Consider the following 13,713-nt stretch of genomic DNA (forward strand, 5'->3'; position numbering starts at 1 on the left):
TGATTGAAAACTTGATTTCCATGCAAGAAAAGGTCAATGACAACTGCTGTATTTTTTGGTGATGGCTCTGTTCTAGCTATATTGCTGCAGAAGATATTGTCACTTTTTGGGACCTAGACACAAATGTTCTCGTAGCTGTAATTGGAGAGACTCTTACATTGATGGTCTGAATATCATTATCTAATTGTGTTGTGTGTGCAAAGAAGACATTTGCCAGCTGTAATTGGAGAGACCCTACAACTTTGCATGTTTACACTTGTGTATGTTTATTCCTTCTCTTTCACCTCTGTATGTTGGTTCTTTCTTTCTTATTCTGGATCATTGCTGAAAAATTATTGATGGTTATCATACACATTAATTTGACGTGAAAGCTTACCAGAAGAGATGTGGCCTTGGTGCAAAGAAAGAGTGCCATAGAAAAAGGTTCATTTTTTTTTTAAAGAAAAGGTGTTTTTTCATGCAGAATTCTCTATTTTCATTGATGATTTCATTGAATTAAAGTTGCATTTCTTTGGAAATTGGTTTGGGATCTGTTTGATAGTATTTTGATATTTGATAAGTTGAATTCTTGAAGAAGCGATGACCAAGAAAAGGTGGTGGTTGATTGATTGAATTCTCAAATTTGGCTCTCCAATGCTAGAAAACGATAACTTTCATTTTGGGTTTTTAAATTCCTAGGGCCTGAACTATAGAAATAAAAGAGCTAATTCAACAGTGACATCTTGCATAATCTCATCTCAAGGGCTCATTAGGCGAAAATTTAGGTGGAGTGCCTGCCTTTTCGTCTTCAATTGTGTTATAGCAGTGTTATAGTAGGCTTATTAGTTCTAAATTTCCTCTGTTTTCAGTTGGGTTTGATTCCTTTTATCTTTTTTTGTGGCCTTTCAGCGAAAGAGTTCTGATTTTGTTTGTGTTTGGTGCTTTCTCTTTTTGTTTTGGCAATTAATCTGTTGACAAGAGGCTTATTTTCCATTTTTGTTTTTTGGTTATGTAGGCTGCCTTTGGATGCACAAGTGAATTGTATTGAGAATGTTTCAGGAAATGATGACTAATCAGTGGTCTTGTAGTATTTGGAACGAGGAAGTAGCCCTTAAATCCAATTCATGTCCATTTCAAGTCCAACTTGAAATTTACATTATTGCAATTTGAAGCCCACTGTCGATTTTTATTGCTAAACTACAACGTGGGTCATTCCACTATATTAGACTAATGATTACAATTCAATCAATAGCTCATACAAATACATCAATGTTGTTTTGCTCATATGCTTCTATAATCCATGCTTCATTTGATGGTTTGGCGTATCCAGTGTTTTAAATAGCCAATAGTGTGTAGCATATGTCACTGAATCATGTTCATCCTTTACTTCCTTCTTTCATTCCGAAGAGGATGAATGCAACCTATGGCTGATATCAAATATAACAATATTGGTAGTTTATGGTGCCGAGTGCATATTATGATGAAATTTCATGGTATTTCATGATTAATCAGTGCTGATTTGGTGCAAAATATCATCAAATTTCATGGTATTTGGTACAACCATGCTCACCTATAACGGTTCCTCTTCTTTTCTTTGGTAAGCTTTTGGCATCTTTTCTTCACAAAAGCAATGCATTAGAATCTTCATTGCACCAAACTAAACAGCCAAAAAAGGTATAAATGTTGGTTTCCAGTTGCAAATGTAGCAGTGAAGTGTCCTTTTATTTTCTATGCTTCGGACTGGACATTTTTGTCGCAGGAGATAGGTGTGGAACCCTGAACTGGAAGCAGCGATTCAATATAATTGTCGGCATGGCTCGTGGTCTTGCATATATGCACGAGGAATTCATATTTCCATCATACACCGAGACATAAAATCCAGTAATATACTTCTTAATGATGACTTCCAGCCTAGGATTGCAGATTTTGGTCTGTCAAGGTTTCTGCCAGCTGATTGGAGCCATCTCAGCACCACAGTTGCCATGCCATATCTTTATCTCTTTTATTCTCATTTTGCTTCAAAGATTTGAAAAAGATACGTACAAAAGCAATCATTTTGAACTTGATGGACAAAGTTGGAGGATGTCTCTGTAATCGAACTTTGTGGAATGCCCATTTTCTCTGTGCATCAATATCATGAATTTAAATCTAAATTGAGAACTAAATTGTCTGCCATCATTTTCATTGTCGAAGTCTTCAAGAACTTGGTTCCCCATCCCTTCTCTCCTTGGGGGCACTCTTAAGATAGGGAAGCTGTGCAAAACGTGAGAGAGGCTTAGGTATTAAACTTCCATATAGAGAGCCTCTTAAGAACCCTGCATCCATCAAAAGTCCTCTATTCTCAAGTATCCACACTTGCTATGTTAGGATTCTACTACATGTTGAAAGTGAAAATTGTGCCAGCCATATCATGTATGATCACATCATAAGTGGGCCCCATTGGCATGCTCATCACCTAAGATCAAATGGCTAGTTCGATCTGGTTTAATTAAGACTATTGATCTCTGATGGCCCACTAGACAAAAATCAAGCAGCTTCTTGTCATCTCACTGACAATGATTTTTTGGCGATTATCATAATTCATGGTTAGATTAGTCCATTCACCACATGGCAGGGAGATTTCAGTATTTTGATTGTAAATTTCATCTTGAGAGCTACATGTTATCTCATTGGACAGGGGATACATGGCACCTGAATATGCAATCCATGGACAATTATTCGAGAAGGTTGACACATACAGCTATGGGATGGTTGTGCTGGAACTTGTAAGCGGTCGGAGGAGTAATGACATAAAGATCGAACCCATCACTCAATATCTTCTCGAATGGTTAATTATTTTAAAAAACCTAGTAAATTTGTGTTCTTTGCTGACCCCAAATAGCTGGAAGAAGGCTTTGATGATTTCGACTATGACCAATATGATTTTGCATTTTCTTCTTTGGGCTGAATTACTATCTATAAAACAAGCTAAACCTTACAATCCTCAGATCTAAGGCAAGAAGCAGCTACTGAGAAATGATGCTATTCTTCTGCTTTCCAGTTTCCAGGGGGATGTTGGTTTTCAAATGCCTGCAAGTACTTATTTTAACTTGTTTGAGAAAGTTTTGCCATTTTAGCTTTTGTTGGGCGTCTAGCACATACATTGGAGGAAATATGTAGGCCTGTCTGAGCTTAGGACTCCTGATATATCAACAGAGATTTTGCTTGTTTTTGAGATGGCCCCAACTGCATTTCTTCAAGTGTTGTCTAGATGATACTAACTGTTGCTTTGTTTGCATTGTCTACTTTGTGTAGTGTGACTTGCATCCTAATATGGGCCACGTATAATCAAAATCCTTCCTGTCCTCAGTGCAAGCATCTGTTTCAGTTTCTCAGTGTTCATCGATCACCAGATGGAAGGTATATGATGGCCCTGTTTGTAAATATCTTTCAATATTTACCAACTCCTAAACTGAATTGAGATATTCCGATCCTGGCTGGGTTCAAGCAGCTCCCATTGAATCAGGATATCATGGGGAAAGCGAGGGATAGGGTAAGGATTTCGTCATCGATGAAGATAGCCAGTGGATGCTTCAGGGGTGGAAGGGACGGATCATTTATGCACTTTCCACGTGGAAACCAGACCATGATAGCTTTTGAGTATCAGAAAGCTTGCTTCTAGTTGTGTACTTGAAATGGGAACGCTCTTCCTGCTTCTTTGGTCCTATGGCCACTCGGAACAAAATCAAAGGTACTTTTGATCTGATGTGCAATTTCTTTCTTTATTAGGGTACCTGTTCTTATATGTATTCTCAGTCCAGTATCTGTTAGTAATCATCGTATAAACGCAGGTAATGGGACCAATGAGTTGCAAGAGCAATTGGTCTTAAGAACAAACACTGCCTCAATTTCCAACTACGCAAAAGTTGAATTCTCATAAGAGTCCCAAAGCCATGAGGTCAGTGTTATGAATGACTATACTGATGAAAGCATCATTTGTGAATGCTATTGGAAGATTGGAGCCTGTAACATAATGTGTGGCAGAGCTTGCAGCTGAATCTCCACAAGGCATCCTTCGTACTCCTGATACTGTTGCTAAATTTCAGGTATAGTTATCAATTTTCTGTTGTGTTTATCTCTACTCTCCATCTAGTCTTGCACATAACTTGAATTTTGTTGTTTGTCATTATCACAATTGTTTATTGTATCCTGTCCTCACTGTTGCTTTCTTTTTCTTTGAGACTATATCCTACACAGTCTCTTACTCATTTTCATTATACACATTCATGTCTTTATGTACTCACATGATAGCAATGCTTTCTACCTTAATACAGGTTGGATACATGCCTGATTATCTTTTCCTTCTACAAACAATTCTGAGATCAGATCCCCAGGTATTCTAATATCATTTGCAAGAAATTCGAGAGATTTACATCTTTTGCATAACCAATTACTGTATCATAAAAAATAAATGTAAATATGATATGTGGAAGCATGCAACATTAAGGGTACATTTGTTTGCAAACCATTTACATATGTAAATGCTTTCCATTGTAAAGTATTTTATTAGGAAACTAGTTACATATGTAAATGTTTTCTGTTTTCCTTTTTACAGGATTGATGGTAACTCATGGAAATGATACTCCTTTGGCTGTGATGCTCCGATCCGAGAGAAAATAGTCACGTGGAAGGGAACCTTACTGAAACAGTTCATGTGGAAGGCTATGTGGTAGTATGTTTGCTTTGAAAACTTTAAATAGAGCATTAATTGTTTTGTTGATTGTTGTCTTGATGGATGTTAAATGGGTGAAACATGCATAGGTTTAATCATTGGTTGATTATAATATTGTTAGCTTTTGTTGATAGAAACTAGATTTAGCCTCGATTATTGATAAATGATGTTAAAAATTGATTTTAGCTTCAGTTGATGCCAATAAAGGCTAAATCTATCTTTAGTCTTAGTTTTGCCTTAGTTATCTAAACTGAGACTACAACTTCCGTGGCTAAAGGCTAGCCTCGGTTGTTAAGAACCGAGGTTAAAAATAGATTTAGCTTCGGTTGGAGGCAATTGATGCTAAAATTTGGATTTAGTCTCAGTTGGAAACAATGGAGGCTAAAATTTTGATTTAGCCTCATTTTGAGAAAATTGAAGCTAAAAAGGTTCTTTTAGCCTCACTTGAAGGACCGAGGCTATATAAGTCATTTTAGACTCGGTTGCTAAAACTGAGGCTAAAGCCTTTAGCCATGGGGGTTTCAACCTCGGTTTGGATAACCGAGGCAAAACTAAGGCTAAAGGCTTTAGCTTCAGTTTTTTACCTTTTTAGCCACAGTTTTGAACCGAGGCTAAAGCCCCCTTTTCTTGTAGTGACACCTAATCCTAATCTCAACTCCCTAACCTAAACCTAAACTTGAAAACTGAAACCTAAACCCAATATCGAACCCAAATTAGAACCTGATTTCTTAAACCTAAACCTTAACCTATTCTCAATTCCCTAAACCTATAATCTAAACCAAAACCAAAACCTAAACCAAAACCAAAACCTATAACCTAAACCTTAACATCTAACATATAACCCATAACCTATAACCTATAACCTAACTTAAACCTAAACCTAAAACCTAAACCTATAAGTGTAGGTTATAGGTTTACGTTTAGGTTAAGGTTGTTTTTCTTTTCATTTGTCTGGATCACCTCTCATATGTTCTCTCTCTTTTCATTTATTTTTCCTTTAGGATGGTTTGTGTTTGGATGAATGCAGTTTATGTTTGAATGAATGTAGTTTGTCTGGATGGATTTACTTAGTTTGGGTTTAGATGGATGTGAATATGAATTTGATGAAATATTTTATATAACAGGTGTATATCAGGAAGAATATGATGAATTATATTATAACAGGTGTATATCAGGAAATTTTAGATGGAATATTTTTATTTTTTTTTAAAAGAGACTTTTACCTACGACATATTTCGTAGCTAAAAGTCTCTTCCACGTTTTTAAGTTACGAATATTTTTGTAGCTAAAAGTCAACCTTCTAACTTGTAAAGAAGATTTGATCCATATTTTTTAGCTATGAAAATTTTCATAGCTAAAAATAAACCTTCGGATTTTTTTCAACAACTGTTCATATCCTTTAGCGACAAAAATTTTCGTTGTTAAAATTCTCATCCACGTTTTTTAGCTACGAAAAGTTTCGTAGTTAAAAATAAACCTTCCGATTTTTTTCAACAACTGTTCACAACCTTTAGCGATGAAAATTTTCGTTCCTAAAAGCCTCATCCATGTTTTTTAGCTACGAAACTGTTCGTAGCTAAAAGTAAACGTTCTGATTTTTGTCAACACCTGTTCACTGCCTTTAGCAACAAAAAGTTTTGTCGCTAAAAGTCTCATCCACGTTTTTTAGCTACGAAAATTTTCGTAGCTAAAAGTAAACCTTCCGATTTTTTTCAACAACTGTTCACAGCCTTTAGCGACGAAAATTTTCATTCTAAAAGTCTCATCCACGTTTTTTAGCTATGAAAATTTTCATAGCTAAAAGTAAACCTTCCGATTTTTGTGTCAACAACTGTTCACAGCCTTTAGCGACGAAAAGTTTCGTCGCTAAAAGTCTCATCCACATTTTTTAGCTACAAAATTTTTTCTATTTTTTTCAACAGCTGTTTAGTGTCTTTAGCGACAAAAATTTTCGTCGCTAAAAGTCTCATCCATGTTTTTTAGCTATAAAAATTTTTGTAGCTAAAAGTAAACCTTTCGATTTTTTGGTAGAAACTATTGACAGCCTTTAGCAACGAAAATTTTCGTCGCTAAAAGTGACTTTTAGCTATGAATTTACAATTTCATTTTTTGTCACTAAAAGTCACTTTTACCGACGAAAATAATTTTCGTCGCTAAAAGTTTCATCGCTAAAAAGGCTCTTTCTTGTAGTGTAGGTTTAGGTTTAGGTTAGGTTATAGGTTAAGGTTTAGGTTTAGGTTATAGGTTTTGGAATTTGAGAATAGGTTTAGGTTATAAGTATAAGTTTAGGTTAATGTTGTAGGTTATAGGTTTAGGTTATAAGTTTATGCTAATGTTGTAGGTTATAAGTTTAGGTTATAGGTTTAGGTTTAGGTTTAGGGATTTGAGAATACATTTAAGTTTTAGGTTTAGGTTTAGGTTTTAGGTTATAGGTTTAGGTTTAGGTTTTCAGTTTAGGTTAAGGTTAGGTTATATGTTATAAGTTTAGGTTATAGGCTATAGGTTATAGGTTAAGGTTTAGGTTATAGGTTTTGGTCTAGGTTTAGGTTTTAGGTTTAAGTTTAGGTTAAGGTTTAGGTTTAAGTTATAGGTTTAGGTTAAGGTTTAGGTTTAGGTTATAGGTTATAGCTTTAGGGAATTGAGAATAGGTTAAGGTTTAGGTTTAGGAAATCGGGTTCGGGTTCAGGATCGGGTTTAGGTTTGGGTTTTCAAGTTTAGGTTTAGGTTTAGGTTAGGGAGTTGAGATTAGGATTAGGTGTAGGCTTAGGTTTAGGGATTTGAGAATACATTTAGGTTTTAGGTTTAGGTTTAGGTTATAGGTTTAGTTTTAGGTTATAATTGTAGGTTATAGGTTTAGGTTTAGGTTAGGTTATAGGTAAAGGTTTAGGGAATTGAGTTTAGGCTATAAGTTATAGGTTTAGGTTATAGATTATATGTTATAAGTTAAGGTTTAGGTTTAGGTTATAGGTTTAGGTTTAGGTTTAGGTTCAGGTTTAGGTTATCGGTTTTGGGATATGAGAATAGGTTTAGGTTAATGTTCTAGGTTATAAGTTTATGTTAATGTTGTAGGTTATAGGTTTAGGTTATAGGTTTAGGTTTAGGTTTAGGTTTAGGTTTAGGGATTTGAGAATACATTTACATTTTAGGTTTAGGTTTAGGTTTTACGTTTAGGTTAAGGTTATAGGTTTAGGTTTAGGTTTAGGTTTAGGTTATAAGTATAGGTTATAGGTTTAGGTTTAGGTTTAGGTTAGGTTATAGGTTAAGGTTTAGAGAATTGAGTTTAGGTTATAGGTATAGTTTATAGGTTAAGGTTTAGGGAATTGAGTTTAGGTTATAGGTTTTGGGATTTCGGAATAGGTTTTAGTTATAAGTATAGGTTTAGAATTAGGTTTTATGTTTATAGGTTTTAGTTTAGGTTGTAAGTATAGGTTTAGGTTAGGTTATAGGTTAAGGTTTAGGGAATTGAGTTTAGGTTATAGGTTTATGTTGTAGATTAAGGTTTAGGTTATAGGTTTAGGTTTATCTAACACTCAGATGAGTCACACGAGAGGAAACAGTGGGAATTTAATGAACAACGGTTCCCACCTTCCAGGGACCCCCGCTCAACATCTTGATAACTCCAACGCATATCTGGGTCGACTCCAACAAATTCAAGTTAATACATAAACATGGCCTGTCCTAATAGCCAGGCCACTCCAATACTGTCCATAGGAAATGGACAGCTTCATCATTGTCATAAAAGCGGTTCTCACCTTCCACAGAACCCTACTCAACATCCGGATAGATCCGACGCACATTCGTGTCTCCTCCAACAAATTCGAGCTAATAAATAAACATGGCCTGTCCTATTAGCCAAGCCACTCCAATGTTGTTCATAGAAAATGGACAGCTTCATCATGGTCATAACAGCGATTCTCACCTTTCAGGGACCCGTACTCAATATTCGGATAGCTCCGACGCACATCCGGGTCTCCTCCATCAATGTTTAATACATAAACATGGGCCTGTCCAAATGGTCAGGCCACCCATATTGCTATCTATAGGAAATGGACAGCTTCGTCATGGTCATAATAGCGGTTCCCACCTTCCATGTATATGTGTTTGGTTTGATGATACCACCTATGTTTCATTATTTTAATAGCCTAAAAAACATCTATAGGAGTATTAGAGTTCTTCTCATTTTATTCAGAACTAAGGCTGGAAAGGGTAATTTGACCATGTACAAGGTTTGAAGTGGAATTTTCAATTTTTGAGGATTTAAGAGAGAAAGTGCCTTACATCCACATAGTCCATTAGTTTTAACAGCTCATTTTAGGGCATGATCTCATCCAAACACCATTAAAAACTCCATATGTGTCGCACCCCAGACTCGGTAACCGGACTTACAAGGAACATGATGGCCGGTTCTGGTCGCAACAGCCTCCGTAGTACCCTATTCTCGGCTCCTGAGGCAAGTTCCGATCCTGGGATCCTATAAGGAGGATTTCCATAATAGTATAACTATTTTCGATGCGAGCACACCCAAGATCACAACAAGTACATCTAGAAATAACAAAGGATACACATCACAAATTCATTAAGAATTTGAACTTTTACAAGCTTACGTCAGGTCCGAAAGGACATACATAAGATAATGGGAAAAGAGAGAAAGGTCAGCAACACTGGAGTCCTCAACTCAACTCTACTCCACGCTCTACTGCTACGATGCCTGCTTAGAGTCTCCTGCATGCATCAATCATGCATACGCTTATAGAAGCTTAGAGGGTGCTGAAAGTGTGTGATATCGGTGCACTGAAGAATATCAGGACATGCAAGAAGGGAAACATGCTCAATGAGGATATCACCAGCCTTATCAAGGCGCATCATGAATATGATGCAACGTATACTGGGCGCCATACCAAGCAATGCATGAAGAGGTTTACACAGCTAATGCTAATCCGATGCAAGTAATGCCATGCTCATATCCAAACCACATATCAAGTACATTTTCAATCATAAGGAAATCACCGGGGTCTAATACACTACTGAATGACTGGCGCTCAATAGACCTGCACAGTCAAATGAGCGTAAGAGACCTCACTACCTGCCTGTGGATAACCAATCACCATCAAGACCTGGCGCTAGTGAACCCATTTCATGAGCTGGTCAGACTCAGCCTAATAATGTCCTCCCTCACGGGCGGATAAGGCCACATCCCTACCCAACCGACTACACAATAGTGAGAGTCGCAGTCTAACGGTATAAGGCCCTTGTGCGCTCATAGTTTTCACTCGGTCACAGCGTTGGGGCATTCCATTAGTACCATGAAAGTTTTGGAAATTTCACTCATGAGCATCTTATGCACCCGGTATGCTCAAATAATATTTCCGGTGTCCACACATACGGTCTTCCACAAACGTCCCTGTGGAGGCAAGGCCCTGATGAAGCAAGGGCGGTATCATCATGAAATGTGATGACAATGCATGAGTCACACACACAAATCATGCACTAGCTGCAGACACACAATGTGCACGAGGGGAGAAACTCCATGCCTCAATGACCACCACACAATGCAATCAATTCATACGGATGATGTATATGAGTCACAAGAATGTAAGTGTACTACCTGTGAAATATGGAATCCTCCATCCTAAGCAGGGTCAAGGTCTAAGCACATAGACAGGTGTTCTAAGGAGGAGAAAAATCCTCTAGTAGGAGCCCAGTACTTTGGGATAACCCACAAGCTAAGAGGGAGTCATGATCTTTAAAAAGGAACGGTCCTAGTTAGGCCCAAGGTGGACCTTCAACCACCTATAAGGGCCTCTATGGGCCAAACTTAGGGCCACCAAGGAGGACATCCAACCTCAACTGGGTCCCAAAAGGTAGCCCTGCAAGGTCTAAGGCTCAAGCAATGTATGGTCTAATGGGCCATAATCCGAGCCCAATCTTATAGACCATATAATGGGCCCACAAGTGAGTTTGAGCCCAACCATAAGGGTCATAAACCCATATGTTGTGGTGGGCTTCACGGGTAGCCCGGTAGTTTATTTACATGGGCAATTCTCATATTTAACACAAGTGAGTTGGGCCTCACTTTTTAACCCAAGTATAGGGTCAATTTTAATGGGTGGCTAAAGGACCAACTTCTTGCATATTCTTGTCCCTAAGCCCATCACAATAGATGGGAGAGTATAGGCTCAAGATCAATGGGCCTATCCAAAAGAACTTAGTCCACAAGGCCTAATTACCAACACAAAAGGGCGGCCATGCATATATATAATATCACATAATGGGCCTTGAGGAAATAGCCCAAAAGCCATTCAATTCATGCTTTATGGTGGTCTCAGAGGGTAGCTCATAAACCCAAGAATACACATGGGCAAGGCCTAAACTGACAGTGTGGGCCTTGCTATACCAGCCCAAAGGCTTAACAAGACCCTCCACAACATGCATCAATATGGGCCTTGCAAGTCAGCCCATAATTAAGTATTTCATGAGGGAACCAAGGCCCACAATACACATGATCAGCTTATAGATAGCCCATTGGGCTCACAATTCAATAAGGTTAGCCCTCGAACAATGTTGGGCTCAAGGGAGAGGTTTACAGTCCATTGGGCCTATAAAACTACTTAAAATCTGGTTAATGCTAACCTACAATATCATCACAAAGGTGGGCCTCAAGGGGTACTAATTAAGCCCAAAAATGTCTAAGGAAAGGAGGCTAGAGTGTATGCAATACTCCCTTAAATATTGTGGGCCACATCAGACCCAAAAAGGTCAACCATGTAGCAAAATTTGGGCCCCTGGCTGGAATTCCAGCACACCCATTTCCTGAGCCTACCGGAGTCCAAAAATTTATTTAATTTAAATGGGTTACTGACCCATGGTGACCCACACATATTACAGTGGGCCCCACTAGATGAACGGAGTGAATATAACACGTCTAGTTGGGCCCACAAAGCAGGCTGGATGGCCGGTTAAGGCTAGACGCCCCAGCCTGGGCGTCCCTGCCTGGTTAGCCACTCCAGGCCGCATCACGGTCATCTCGAATGTCTGTTGGGTCTGAAATTTTACAGGATAACACTTCCATGGGTGGGCCACACCCCCAAAATTTTTATAATTTTTAGATATTCCTAAGTATTTTAAATTAAATTTTAATTAATTTAAATAAAACAGTCTGTCTAGAAAATCAGACTGACCTGGACGTCCCAACATGGTGGGCCAATCCGGCCCTTGGCACAGTGTGTGTAGAGGTCCATTGGCTCTAAAATTTGGTAGGTGAGTCCTACCATAAGTGGGTCACACCTCCAAAAAATTTTACAATTTTTGAACATCTATAAATATTTTAATTCATTTAAAAAAGTCAATCTATCCTGAAAATCAGACTGATCTGGACACCATATTATAGTGGGCCGGTCCAGTCACCACTATGGTGTGTATAGGCGTTCGTTGGCCCCTTAATTTTGTAGGTGCGTCTGACCATGAGTGAGCCACCTATCTGTAAAATTTTAAAATTTTTGAGGTAGTATAAATATTTTATTTAATTCATACAAATTATGGACAGTAAGATCTAGAAATAATTCTTGCTGAAACATGCTGCTGCCCCTGACTTGTGCACCTCATTTGAGTGGGCCTAGGTCTATGTAAATTTAGAAAAATATAAGCCCAACCTTCCTATACAAGTATGCAGTAAGGTGAGGTCCATAAAGGTGGCCCACCATTTCAAGATCAGGCTGATATTTATGTTTTTCCAACAAACAGTGTGGCTGGACAGTCTAGAAAAATCTGAACCATCCATCCTCCTTGGCCCACCCCTTTGGGTGATCAAAAAGGGACATTTGAGGGTGAGGTTTAACATACTTTTAGGTGGGATCCACACCTCAAAGAAAAGTCTAGGAAATCAGGAAAAAAGAAGCCACAAACAAGGCTACAACCCATACATTACAACATAAAAAAAAAATTCCAGCAATCTAGACAGCAACATGTTGCTGTCTAGATCAGCCTATAAATTTAATAAATAGGAAATAAATCACAGATTTCACAAGGTGGTGTCCACCCTGATGTGTCATACAACTCTCAAACCTAAGCCCCTTCCAAGATCATACATAAAATCAAGCCCAAAGGCTGTCCAAAACATGCCAACAATATGGGGCAACGAGGTGGGAGTGGATGTCCAACCACTTGGGCCTGGTTGCATGGCACATCAGGTGAGCCACACATACATCAGATTTACTATAAAGGCAAGAAAGAAAATATGGAGAAGAAACATAATCCGGCCATGGGGTAGGACCTCGCTACTAATGAGCCCTCCCAAGAATGAATCATACCCATACAACAATATTGGTTATACATGCAACATAAAATCACCACATGCGTGATCTATAATTTCTATAGATGGTTAGGATGCCATCCCAACATGATCTTTAAGGTCTAAATAACCTTGAGATGGAGTGGATCATTAAATACATCATGATGGGGTCCATGGAGAATGGCCCCATCATGGATCATGACATGCATGTAGGATGGGCCAAAGGGCCACATCCTTGAGATCAAATGAGATCCCCATCATGGATTGGTGGGTCCCATATGATCCAACTATGAAGAAATAAAGAAATCAAAGAATAGAAAGGAGATCAGCAAAAAGGATAGTCATCCACAAGAATCCATTTCTCAAACTTCTATATCAAAGAATAGAAAGGAGATCAGCAAAAAGGATAAGAATTTGATGGTTGAGATGTGTTTTCAAGGGTTGGATTTGAGGGGTTTTGGGGGCTGGAGAATTTGGAGATTTTTGGAGGAAGGTTGCTAGCTATGGAGGTAAGAAATGAGGAGGGAGAGAGAGAGAGAGAGAGAGAGAGAGAGAGAGAGAGAGAGAGAGAGACCATGATGGTTTTGTAAGAAAAATAATCATTACCATAGGGAGGAGTTTACAAAGTTATAAGTTAAACTAGGTCTCTTGGTGGTGTTTGTGGTTGGTGGTGTTAGTTATGGATCTTTGTATAGTGTGTGGGTAGTGTACCTTGGAACTTGTGCGAAGGGTGATG

At 38.3% G+C, this 13,713-nt stretch overlaps 1 long non-coding RNA gene across 1 annotated transcript; it reads left to right on the forward strand.

Moving 5' to 3' along the window:
• The first annotated feature begins 3,517 nt into the window (after positions 1–3,517).
• Positions 3,518–4,810, forward strand: LOC131220583 (uncharacterized). The gene is made up of 4 exons (XR_009158707.1): positions 3,518–3,709; positions 3,810–4,064; positions 4,293–4,352; positions 4,574–4,810. It is a non-coding gene; the product is annotated as an uncharacterized LOC131220583 (long non-coding RNA).
• Positions 4,811–13,713: the final 8,903 nt, after the last annotated feature.

Source organism: Magnolia sinica, chromosome 12 (assembly GCF_029962835.1).
Source record: "Magnolia sinica isolate HGM2019 chromosome 12, MsV1, whole genome shotgun sequence".
Classification (NCBI taxonomy): domain Eukaryota; kingdom Viridiplantae; phylum Streptophyta; class Magnoliopsida; order Magnoliales; family Magnoliaceae; genus Magnolia; species Magnolia sinica.